Genomic DNA, 11,521 nt, shown 5'->3' with positions numbered 1-11,521 from the left:
GAGATTCTAAGTAGAAATACACTGGGTAGATTAGGAAGTGAACTATGAACTGAGTTGTTCATGAGTGTCTGTAATTCCTGAATCTTGAGATAGTGGATTTCCTTTCTTTGGGTGCAAACCCTCCAGACGTAGGAGAAAGTTTTTCACTGAACTGGGTTAACAACTTCTGTGTGTTATTGTTTTGTTGTTAAGTTCTGTTTTACTTTTAAGCGATTGTCGAACCTCTTGTTCCTGCATCGTGCAGGACAATCGTATCAGAGGGAACCTGAATTACATTATTGATTGTTGTTCTTGACTTGATGAACTACATTTGTTTTTTTCAGAGTTCTTATTTAGGTTTGTGAACCATTGCCCCTTTTATTTATTGAAACAACAAGTTATATGTAGTGCACATGGCAGTTATAGTTAGCCCGGCAGCGGTAATCTTCTTGAAAACTCCCATAGAGTTGAGGTTGATGGTAGGATGGAGGTGCTTGACTTGAGCTTTGGCGATCAAGAAGCCGCGAATACGTTCATTGGCAACTGCGTAAGCGGCTTCACCCTTTATCTTCTCCTCCAAGGCGAGAGCCTGAGCGTCCTTCTCCGACAAGAGCTTACACTTGGATTCCAGATCCAATTGGGCATCGGCGAGCGTTTTTCTCTTGTCTGCCAATCTTCTGCGCAAATCAGCAATCTCCTCGTCCTTAGCAGAAAGATCCTTCTCTTGAGAAACAACGGTGGCTTCCTTGGCACTGAGATCCTTGCGGAGTGAAGGTATGAAAAACGGTAGAAAGGGGGGGTTTGAATAACGTTTTCAGTACAAAACTACCACCTTAAAGATTTTAACAAATCTTTTCGAGAACTAAGTGCAAAAGATAGAGATAGAAAAGCACACAAGGATTTTATCCTGGTTCACTTGATAAATCACTCAAGCTACTCCAGTCCACCCGTTAAGGTGATTTCTTCCTTCTTAGAATGAAGGCAATCCACTAATCAGGTAAGAGTTACAACTGCACTTGAAACCTACAAGTGACTAACAATTACACTGACTTAGCTCACACTAAGATTCACTCTCTTAGTCTTCTCTAGGATCCGATCAACCTTGATCTCCTAAAGGAAAATCAAACAACTGTTTGAGGTTGGTGTTTACAAGGGTTTGCTTCTGAATAAGCTGAGTGTAAACTAAAATAAATTACAAGATGAAAGAAAGCTTAGAATATATCTTGCGCGTGTGTATTGCTTCTTGTATATTTTTTTTTCTTTCTGGCCGCTTCTTTCAATCTTCAGCCTCTATATATACTCCAAGGATTAGGGTTGAGCGTTGCATGGGAAATGCTACCGTTGGAGGGCAGTTCTGGAAAATCCAGCTTCTGCTGTGGCTGAGAACGTTAGGTAGGTCGTCAGGAAGGTACACTTGCTTTTGTACTTGGATAGCGACTTGACCTTTTAACCTAGGAGACTTCTGATCAGAGGAATGCTTCGTATTGGAACTTGTGAAGCCGGTTGATCAGAGTCAGAGGGATAGCACAGATCCTCTGACCATTGTATCTTCTGATTCTGAACTCAGAGGGAAGAACATGGCCTTCAGAGTTTCTTGCTTCTGGACTTCAGAGTTTCCACTATTCAGCTTCTGGATCTTCAGAGTCTTCTACACCATCGGAACATCTGAACCTTCAGTGTTTCTTGGTTGTCAGAACTTCTGGATCATCAGAGCTTCTAGCGACTGAGTCCTCATCAGAGTTTGTATAGCTTCAGATCTTCTGAAGCTTTTCCACTGTTCATACTGAACATGGTGAATGCGAAAGCGTTGCTTGGGTTATCCTTTATACACAGTGCTTCTGATTTGTGTGAAATTGAGTCAGGGTCAGAGCCTGTAAATAGCACACTCAGAAAAACACGTTAGAGTACCACAATTGTTCATATCAAAAGGTTAACTTGTAATCATCAAAACATAGAGTTGTACTACTAGATCAAAACTTGATCTTACAATCTCCCCCTTTTTGATGATGACAAAACTAAGATTTTTGATGAACAATTCTTAAACATTAAACTGAATTCACTCAGAGTTTAGAGATATAGAATAAGACTTATCCTGATGTGAATAGTTTATCTTGCTCATTCTGAATTCAAGTTACTGCTTGATTCTGAGCTTAGCTCCCCCTGAATCTAATACTTGATGAAAACGTTAGTAAAGTCTAGATTCTGAGCTAAATCATATAAGAGTTCAGAGTGAAAAGCTTATGACATAGATGAAAAACGAATAATCAGAGCGCATAAGTGATCAGAGTCATGGACAAGGTATCAGAGTCTTGGGTATCAGAGTCAACTTAGAGTCACTTCAGAAGAAGTGAAATGTATTCCTTGTATTTGCCCAGTGACACATCTATGGTCATGAAGGTGGAACTCTTAAAATCTCCAAAAGAAAAATAAGTCACACTAACACATCTTACACATCAAAAACTGGGTTTACTCCCCCTTTTTGTCATAAGCAAAAAGCTTGGGGTGTGAAAAACTTAGCTTGAAGTACCTTGTACTTCCCCCTTAGAGAAGGTCTAAGTTGAAAGAAAATGAAGACGATGTAAGAATCAGAGTGAGGCGATAATAAATAGAAGAGTTAACGCAAGGGATGAACGTTTACCACCGGTCAAGTGAGGAAATAGAAGGGTCAGTTACCAAGGACTTAACCTCGAGAAAATGTAAGAGCATTAACTTTCAGAGAGAAAGTGAAGCCTATAAAAACGTTGGAGAGAAAGGTAAGCTTCACACCTCGAATAATATTCAGAAAAAAAATGGCATCATACAGAATGGCATTAGAAGAGCTCAGAAGGAAGGCGTTTGAGGAAGATATGTTCCTCAATATTAGGCATCCCGATGGTACAAAGACCATACAAGAGCTGACGAAGACACTGCTTGAAGAAGATCTTGGTCCAGAGATGGAGAAAGATCTGAAGGAGTTCCTCTGCTTCGTGGAAGAGATTCAGGAGCTTTGCCAGCGGGAGCTGAATCTGCTGGAAGAGAAGGAGACTGTGGAAAAGAGACTTAAGACGACAGAAGATAGTCTAGAAAAAGATGATCTAAGCATCAAACTTGGCAACATAGAGTATGCATTGGATCGTCTGGAGAAGGAAAGAGTGGAGCAGCGCCAAGAATGCAGAAGAATGAGGAAGGATCCTCCATTCTAGATATAGGGAATAATGTATGATGGAAAGAATTATGATGTAAACATAGAACAATTATGAATAAAACAGGTTTTGCAAACATATGTGACACAAACATATATAGATATATGCATATAGAATCACAAATGAACAAATTAAAGTAAGTAAATAAGCAGAGTTTAAATAAAACAACGTTAAATAAAAAGGAAAAGGAAGAAAAAGAAGAGATCCAAAAAAAAAACTAAGATTTGTCAGTACGGCGCAGAAGTTCCATCATCATGTGCTTCATCTCAATCAGCATGGATTCATGAGTGTCAAGACGTTGTTCCATGATGTCGAGTCTGGATGAGCTTGTCGGAGTAGAGCTTGAAGGAACGTTCTGAGCAGCTTGAGGTTCTGGAATGGAAGCAGAAGCAGCAGGAGTAAACAGAACTGGTGCAAGTCGCTCTGCCTCAGCCTCAGCTTCAAGACGTTCTGCCTCAAGTCGGGCTTGTTCAGCCTGAGCTGCTGCTTGACGGGCAGCTTCTTCTTCTTGTTCTTTCTGTCTCTTGGCTTCTTCAATGGCTTCAAGAAGCTTGGTTCTCTGTTCGAGTTCATGAAGAGCCACCCTCCTAGCAAACCTTTGCTTTGCAGCCTCAATGCTCTGACGTCCCTCTGCATGCAGGAGCTGCAGCATAACGGGAAACTGAGCCACTAGCCAAGTGCTCAACTCGTTCCACTCATCAGCCACATTTTCAGCATTCTCACTGAGGTCAGTCTGACCGTGCACATTGCGGAGCCTCAAGGAGGCTTCATGATTGAAAATATTGATGCACTCAGAGAGAGATGTGGGTTGAAGGTGAGTATAGGGAATGATGGAGAGGTTGGGTGCAGGAGAGGCTGGGTGATTGCTGCTATGAGCCTCAGAGGCACCTTGTGGAGAACCAATGTTAATTATGGGAGCATTGGGTTCAGAGGTTCCACGGTGAGGGTCTGAAGTTTCAACCAGAGGGTGAGGTGATCTAACCGAGGATTGGTTAGATACTGATTGTTCAGGTTCAGGGTCTGGTTGAATTGGCTCTTGTTGGGCAGGGACAGGGTGAGCCTGTTGGACTAAGGGGTCTGCCTCTTGGATAGGATTGGCCAAGATAGGTTCATCTGGGTCAACTAGACGTTCAGGTCTAGGGCCAGGATATTGCCTAGGGCTTGGACAGGTAAGGTAATATTCTTCCAAGGCAGATACCTTCTCTTTCCTAACCTCCATGAATTTTCTAAGTGATTCAGAGGTATTGGAGGGAGGAGAGTCAAAGACATTGATGGGGAAGGATACAGGTGTGAAGGCTGATGAAGAGTCTGTATCCGTGGTTCTGACAGCAGGACGTGCTGATGCTCTGGGAGCAGAGTGATCAGACGTTCTGGGTTGTGGTTCTGTTGGTTTGGGTTCTGGTTGGTTGGGGATGATGGGTTCAGAAGGTAATGGGTCGTATGGAATGGTAAGGAGAGAGGTTGGATCTTCTGACCTAGAGGATTGGTTCTGAAGCAAATTCCAGAGTGGTGCTTCAGTAGGAGAAGGTTGAAAGAATGAAGATCTTGGGGAATGTGGTGGAGAGGTGGTTTGTGCGGCTGGCTGGGATTCATGAATAGGAGTGAGGGGATTTGAAGAGTGTTGGAGTAAGGCAGAAATTGGGAGTGCATCAAATAAATTCAAATCATCATCAGAGGTAAGTGCAGGCTTACTTGTATGTGCTGATGATCGAGTCACTCTGGCAGGAGGTTCAGTCCTTCTGACCTCTGCAGCAGCTGGTTCCACCCGAGTAGGCTTCACCACAATTCTGACTTTCTTCTGCTTCTTCTTTGGAGGACCATCCTCACTATCATCACCATCATCATCATCAGGCTTGCTCTTCGCCTTCTTGACCAGAGGGACATCAGATTCCTCTGAGGATTCGTCCAGAACCATCTTCCTCTTGGTTTTCTTCTTGGGAGGAGAAGGAAACTCTGGAGCTGGTGGAAGTCTGCTGACGAAATCATCAAGGTCAATCTCGAATCCTTGAGCCCTGAGGTCTTCAACATAGCATCTGATGGCTTCAGGATGGTCTGCTTGAGTCCACAGAGGGTAGTCATTCAGAGGCATTCTTCTTCCTCTGATCTCAGAAGATGTGTCCTCATGAGCAGGAGCAATCTTCTTCTGGACCAAACCCATCTTCTTCAGAGAGTTGGCAGTGAAGACATCGCTAACAATTGTGCTCAAGTCCTCTGTGCAACCAGCATTGATCAAATCTTGCACCAAGTTGCTTTCAATGAGAAAGTCTGAGATCAGCCTCCCAAAAGGGATATATTTGATGGCTGACTTGATGGAGGAGGTGGTGCGAGACTTCCGGATGCATTCCTTCAAATAGGAGAACAGGAAGTAGGGAAGGCAGATCTTCTCCTTGTCTTGAATGAAGAACAGCATCGCCTTCTGATTGAAGTTGATGTAGTCTGGAGAACTGCCCTTTGGTCGTTGATTGATGCAGTTGAGCAGGATCTTGTGCCAGACCCTGAGTTTGGGTTGAAGGTCCATCACTTTGTAGCTCGTCTTGCCCGGTTTGAAGGTGGTGTACAGGGCCTTGTTGACGATGTCCTTGGTTCTGGGTTTCAGCTTCGATTCCGTCAGTGAGAACCGATACCCATGAGCAGTTTCTGCACCTAGCAGATTCACGAATGACTTCTCCGTGATGATGATCTTCCTACCCAGTATGTAAGAGACCACCTGAGTGTCATCACAATCAGCGTGCTTCCAGAATTCCTTTACTAGCTTCTCATACACCGGTCCTCGAAGTCGATTGAAGTAGTTTCCCCAACCTTGAGCTTGGACTTCAGGACGGAGATCAAACCCATTTGCAGCCAAGTTGTCGAGGTTGAATCTCCATTCTGCCAGGACTTGGAGTTCCTCAGGAGGAAATACACAGTGAACGGCACAGCCCCGTTCTGCAATAGGAACAATCTCCTCTTGAGCTTGAGCTTGTTCTTGTGCTGGGTTCTCAGAGCCCCGTTGACCCGTTGCCAAACCGACTACCATGTGAGGGAACTGAGGTGCATCTGCAGTAGATCTTCTGGTTTGTCTCACCATTTTGAAGAGGTTGAAGGTTTGAGGTAGAAGATGAAGTTTGAAGGATGAAGAGAGATCGAGAGAGAAATCACGAAGGAGGCGGTTTTGAAAAGCAGGGAGTGCGAGAGTGAAAACCGGAAGTGAGAGAGAACGTGTGTGTGTAGTGGGTTTTATCAAATAACCGTTGTTGATTCAAAAAAGCACTTTAAGATCAACGGTTGAAAATTAAAGATAGACAGTAACAGTAAAATACACAATCACACACAGGAGATAAGCATATCTACACGCAATCACAACAGACTGTCACACGGGCACAAGGAACTATGCATCAGAAATTCTGACGCACGTGTTGTTGTCTCAGCTTCAGAGTCAGTACCAGTGGGCACACACACTCTGATTGAGTTACCTTCTGGACTAGACATCTTCTGATCAAGAAGTATCATAGTCAGAGGTTCTGATCTATCTTCACTCTGGACAAAAGTCCATGTTTAGATTTTTCAGAATAAAATTAAATCTATCTTCAGCTAAGGGCTTTGTAAAGATATCTGCCCATTGATGGTCAGTATCAACAAACTTCAGAAGAAGTACGCCCTTCTGCACATAATCTCTAATGAAGTGATACTTTACCTCAATGTGCTTTGCCCTTGAATGCAAGATAGGATTCTTGCTCAACGAAATTGCAGCAGTGTTATCACAATAGATTGGGATATTGCTCTCAAGGATCTGATAATCCTCCAGCTGATGTTTCATCCAGAGCATCTGAGTGCTGCATATTGCTGCTGAGATATATTCTGCCTCTGCAGTTGATAGTGCAATGGTTGATTGCCTCTTGCTTGCCCATGAGACTAGATTGCTTCCCAGAAATTGACAATTTCCAGAAGTACTTTTTCTCTCTGTTCTATCTCCAGCATAATCAGCATCACAATAACCTGAAGGCTTATACTCTGATGTTTTCTTATACATCAAGCCAAGGTTAGTGGTGCCTTTCAGATACCTTAGGATCCTCTTAACAGCAGTTAAGTGGGTTTCCCTTGGATCTGATTGGAAACGAGCACATAAATGAACACTAAATAATATGTCTGGCCTAGATGCAGTTAAGTATAGAAGTGAACCTATCATGCCACGATAGAGCTTCTGACATACTTTACCACTTATATCTTCTTTTTCCAGAATGCATGTTGGATGCATTGGGGTCTTGGCCACTGTAGATTCCAGCATATTGAACTTCTTCAGAAGTTCCTTAGTGTACTTGCTCTGATGGATATACGTTCCTTCTGGTGTTTGATCAACTTGTATTCCCAGAAAGTACTTTAATTCTCCCATCATACTCATCTCAAATTCAGCCTGCATCATCTCAGAAAATTCTTTGCATAGAGATTGATTAGCAGAACCAAATATAATATCATCAACATAAATTTGCACAATTAAGATATCATCTTTATAAGTCTTGCAAAAGAGAGTTGTATCTACTTTACCCCTTACAAACTCATTCTCCAGAAGGAATGAGCTAAGTCTCTCATACCATGCTCTGGGAGCTTGCTTCAGACCGTAGAGTGATTTCTGCAATTTGAACACATGGTCTGGTTTCTTTTCATCTTCAAAACCTGGGGGTTGATGAACATAGACTTCCTCTGAGATATAACCGTTTAGGAAGGCACTCTTTACGTCCATCTGATGTAGAACTATGTTGTGATTTACTGAGAAAGAAATCAATAGTCTGATTGCCTCCAGTCTTGCTACTGGAGCAAATGTTTCAGTGTAGTCTATTCCTTCCTGCTGGCTGTAGCCTTGAGCAACTAGCCTTGCCTTGTTTCTGACTACATCTCCTTTCTCATTTAGCTTGTTTCTGAATACCCATTTCGTTCCAATAACATGGACATTCTCAGGCTTCTTCACTAAGCTCCAAACATCGTTCTTGGAGAATTGATTCAATTCTTCTTCCATGGCCAGAATCCAATCCTTGTCCTGAAGAGCTTCATCTATGGACTTGGGTTCAATTAAGGACACCAATCCTTTCAGACTCAGCAAGGTCTCTTCAGAGGGTCTGAAGGCAGATCTGGTTCTGACTGGTTCATCTTTGTTGCCCAGAATCAATTCCTTAGGATGAGCTGCAGTGATTCTGCTCTTCTTCAGAGTTTGTGAGTTAGAGGGACCAGCTTCTTCCTCTGGTTCATCTTCCTCTGGCTCAACTACCTCTGGAGCTTTGCCTTTGTCAGAAACATTAATGCTTAAATCTGCAAACTTTTCAACTAGCTTTGACTGGTCAGAGTCAAGCTTATCATCAAATCTAACATGAATAGATTCTTCAATAGTCTTAGCATCAGTATTATAAAATCTAAAACCTTTAGATCTATCAGAATAACCAAGTAATAGACACTTAGAAGATTTAGCATCAAATTTATGCAATCTATCCTTAGTATTGAGAACATAACAAACACAGCCAAAAGGATGAAAATAAGAAATGTTGGGTTTTATGTTCTTCCACAATTCATAAGGAGTCTTATTCAGAATTGGTCTCACAGAGATTCTGTTCTGAATGTAACATGCTGTATTTACTGCCTCTGCCCAAAAGTGCTTAGCCATGCCAGTTTCTTGGAGCATGGTTCTAGCCATCTCCTGAAGAGTTCTGTTCTTCCTCTCAACAACACCATTTTGTTGAGGAGTTCTGGGACAAGAGAAATCATGTGTAATTCCATAGGAATCAAACAGACTCTCAAACTTGTCATTCTCAAACTCTCCACCATGGTCACTTCTGACACGCACAATTCTACAAGCCTTCTCGTTTTGCACTTGAGCAATGAAGGTAGAGAACACAGCATGAGACTCATCCTTGCGGGTTAGAAACTTTACCCATGTCCAGCGGCTATAGTCATCAACGATAACCATCCCATATCTCTTGCCACCTATAGACTCAGTTTTCACTGGTCCAAACAGGTCGATATGCAGAAGTTCTAACGGCCTTGAGGTTGAGACAACATTCTTTACCTTGAAAGGGACTTTTGTGAATTTGCCTTTCTGACATGCTTCACAAAGAGCGTCTGAAGCGAACTTCAGATTGGGTAAGCCCCTGACAAGGTTTAGCTTGCTCAGCTGAGAAATCTTTCTCATACTGGCATGCCCTAACCGTCTATGCCATACCCACTGCTCTTCATTAACAGACAGAAGGCACTTCACATTCTGAGCCTCCAACTCAGATAATCTGATCTTATAAATGTTGTTCTTCCTCTTGCTGTTAAACAGAACAGAGCCATCGATCTGACTTACAGCCCGGCAGGACTTTTGATTGAATATAACATCATAACCCTTGTCAGCTAATTGACTTATAGACAATAAGTTATGTGTTAAGCCGTCTACCAATAAAACATTATCAATGCATGGACTACTATCTACACAAATAGTACCAGTACCAATAATTTTACCCTTTTCATTTCCTCCAAAGCCAACTTCGCCTCCAGGCTTAAGTTTCAGCTCTCGGAACATACGCTTTTCTCCCGTCATGTGACGCGAGCATCCACTGTCCAGATACCATGATTGGTGTTTCAGTGGAGCTATCAAGGATATCTGCAACATAGATAATCTTGTCCTTAGGTACCCACTTTCTGGGTCCTCTTTTGTTAGTTGCCCCAAAGGTTCTGATCACCTTGGGTGTCTCAACATAATATTTTAAAGGAATATTTGCATGATATTTAGTCATAGAGAAAGATCCCTTTTTAAGAGGGTTTTTAGCAACTTCAGCAGGTACAGGATCAGGCAATATGGTACCAGAGGGAACAAAGCATTCATACAAGGATTTAGCTTTAGACACAGAAGGCTCATTTCTAATTGGTTTAGAATAGCCAATGCCATGCATTCCATTTCTGCTTACACCATAGATCATTGAAGCCATTAAGCTTCTATCTACGCTTTTAGCCAGGAATCTTTGAAAAGATTTTTCATACTTAAATTCATGCTTACTATCAGAGGCATCGCAGGCAATAACTTCTTCTAACTTTGCAATTTGATTCTTAAGCACAGAGTTAGAATTAACTAAAGCATGGTTATCATTTTTCAAATCAGATATGATTTTCTCATGTTCAGAAGAAGTTTTAGAAACAGCAGATAAGTTCTTTTTCAGCTTCTTATGCTTAGACAACAAGGAGTTATACTTATCCATGATATCAGACAAAGCATGTTTAAGTTCAGAGGTAGAGAAGGAAGCAAATACCTCATTTTCATCGTCAGAGTCTGGATCTCCTTCTGATTCTGAGTCAGAGTCAACAGCTTCCTTTGACTCTGTTCCTTTGTCTTTGACAATAGCCATGAGTCCTTGGACTTCACCATCAGAGTCAACATCCTCTGACTCTGATTCATCGAATGTCACCATCAGACTCTTCTTGGTCTTGAAGTGCTTCTTTGGCTTCTTGTCCTTCTTCAATTTTGGACAGTCACTTTTGTAGTGCCCTGATTCTTTGCACTCAAAGCAAGTGACTTCCTTGATTGATGACTTCTTCTGACCTGAGGATTCAGACTTTCCTCTTGCCTTTCCAGAGCCTTTGAACTTGCTCTGCCTGTGCTTCCAGATGCGGTTGAGTCTCTTGGAGATCAGAGTCAGCTCATCTTCATCAGAATCTTCTGATGCTTCTTCAGATTCTTCTTCTTCAGCTTGAAGAGCCTTTGACTTCTCAACCTTAGCCTTTTCAGATTTGGATTTCAAGGCTATGGACTTTTTCCTCAGATCTTGCATCTCTGAGCGCTTCAGCTCATGGCATTTCAAAATGCTGATGAGTTCTTCTAAACTCATATTCTCAACATCTCTCGTGAGCTCTATTGAAGTCACCAAAGGCATCCAACTTTCAGGAAGACACCTGATGACCCTTATGACGTGATCTTTTGTTGTGTAGCTCTTGTTGAGAGGACGTATGCCAGCTACAAGCAGTTGAAATCTGGAGAACATTTCTTCGATGGACTCATTTGGCTCCATGATGAAGGATTCATACTTTTGGATCAAAGACAATGCCTTTGATTCTTTGACTTTCTTGTTTCCTTCATGAGACATCTTCAGAGAATCAAAAATGCCTTTAGCAAACTCACGATCTGTAATCTTCTGGTACTCCTCATAGGAGATAGCACTTAGAAGAATTGCTCTTGCTTTATGATGTTGTGAGTACAGCTTCTTTTGATCTGCAGACATCTCTGACCTTGGGATCTTTTTGCCATCTGCATCAACTGGACGCTCATAGCCATCCACAATAATATCCCAGAGATCTGCATCGAAACCCAGAAAGAAACTTTCCAGTCTATCTTTCCAATATTCGAACCTTTGACCATCGAACAT

Source organism: Lotus japonicus, chromosome 3 (assembly GCF_012489685.1).
Source record: "Lotus japonicus ecotype B-129 chromosome 3, LjGifu_v1.2".
NCBI classification, from domain to species: Eukaryota; Viridiplantae; Streptophyta; class Magnoliopsida; order Fabales; family Fabaceae; genus Lotus; species Lotus japonicus.
This window is presented reverse-complemented; position numbering follows the sequence as displayed.